The sequence below is a fragment of the Galeopterus variegatus genome, unplaced genomic scaffold (assembly GCF_000696425.1).
Source record: "Galeopterus variegatus unplaced genomic scaffold, G_variegatus-3.0.2 Scaffold4760, whole genome shotgun sequence".
Classification (NCBI taxonomy): domain Eukaryota; kingdom Metazoa; phylum Chordata; class Mammalia; order Dermoptera; family Cynocephalidae; genus Galeopterus; species Galeopterus variegatus.
In genome coordinates this window covers 159686-161320 of record NW_007730871.1, presented here as the reverse complement: position 1 = coordinate 161320, position 1635 = coordinate 159686, and positions in this window count along the sequence as shown.

Genomic DNA, 1635 nt, shown 5'->3' with positions numbered 1-1635 from the left:
TCTCGGCTATTGTGAATAGTGCTGCAACAAACATGAGAGTACATATGTCTCTTCAATATACTGATAACATTTCCTTTGGATATATACCCAGTAGTGGGACATATACCCATTATTTACCCACTTTTGTAAAAGTGGTCCAGATTGGATTTGGACACTTGTTTAATTGAAATAAAATATAGGAAGAGTTTCCTAAAGTTATGTGCAAGAAAACATCTAAATTAATAGGTATGGATATTTGATGAATGTAAAGAGGGGTTTGGGGGGAAATGGTTGAACCAAGAAAGGAAAGGGTAAATAAAAACAATAATTTTAAGAAAGAGTTTAAGATTGAGTAATCAGTTCAGCAAAAGCCGTCCAAAAGTTTTGGGAGTCCTGAATGTAGGTAAATGAGAAATAGGAAAGAAGGAAACGGTAGGGAGGACCCAAAGGAAAAGAGAATACATGGCTCAAGGAAGTTTTGATACTTATGAGTGATAGAAAAATAAGAGGAGGATAACGTGAAGAGGATTTCATATAGAATTCATAGACGGTCTTGCTCTGGTATCTTGGTTGGAAGCTGACCACTTCATAGTGTCATACAGTTGTTCTTGGAAAAGTGGTCTCCCTTGTGTCATCATCTGCTTCTAGGGACTTTTGAAAGAACTTAACTTTAATATTTCCTGTTGGGGTGAATTTCTATGTAAAGTAAGGTTTGTATTTTTTTAAATTGTGAAACATGAACCCAAGGTTGTACTTTTTGTAGTTTTACAGCAGTTTTTGGTGGTAAGAAGGAGAGTTGTGTTGTGGTTGAGAACCCTCAAAGTGTATTCACCCCTTTCATATATAAAAAGGGAAAAAGGTAATGAGTAATTGGGGAATAAAAGTAGAAAAAGAGGATAGAAAGAACTTAAGGTTTTGAAATGCAGACATAGAAAGAGAGTCCTCATAGAAAGACAGTCTCCTAAGTTGTGGTTATTAGGAAGAAGCAACAGCAGAAAAGTAAGGGATCCAGTTTTGGCAATGGCCAACTAATCCCAAAAACCTTCAGAGTTGTCTTTTGGTCTTAGGGAAAGGGAAATTCATGATATTAATTCAGGGGATAAAATCTTTCCTTCACGGGTGATACCATATCCTAGGCAATTGAGAGCTATTCACTGCATTTTGTGTTGAGAGGTGTATGTCCCTTGTGGGCAAGAGTTTGGAGTAAATACTGAGTGTTGACAATCATGATTGAGCTGCAAAGAAGGTTACCTAGCTACTGAACTCATGCAATATTGGGGCTCAAACACTTTCAGAGGTGACTGGGGAAGAAAGGGAGAGCAAAATGTGGGGCTATGCCTGACCATTCCCCATCCCAGACCGCACATCTCCCCAAGTTCACCATGCTCTGTGTAATACATGATAAAGCACTGCTCTGGGAAACCTGCCCAAACAGCTGGACACAGCAGCAGCACGTGTTTTTGTTTGTTTGTTTGTTTGTTTGTTTGTTTCCTGACTTCATGAGAGCCAAATTGCAACTAAGTTTTATTTATTTGGCAATGGTTAATGATTCTTCTGAACAACTCCATAGGGGCCAGCCTGTATATATGTATATGAAATTAAAGAATTGAAATTTAAAACAAAATTTAAAAGGAGAGCTGATTAGTTAAGATATAT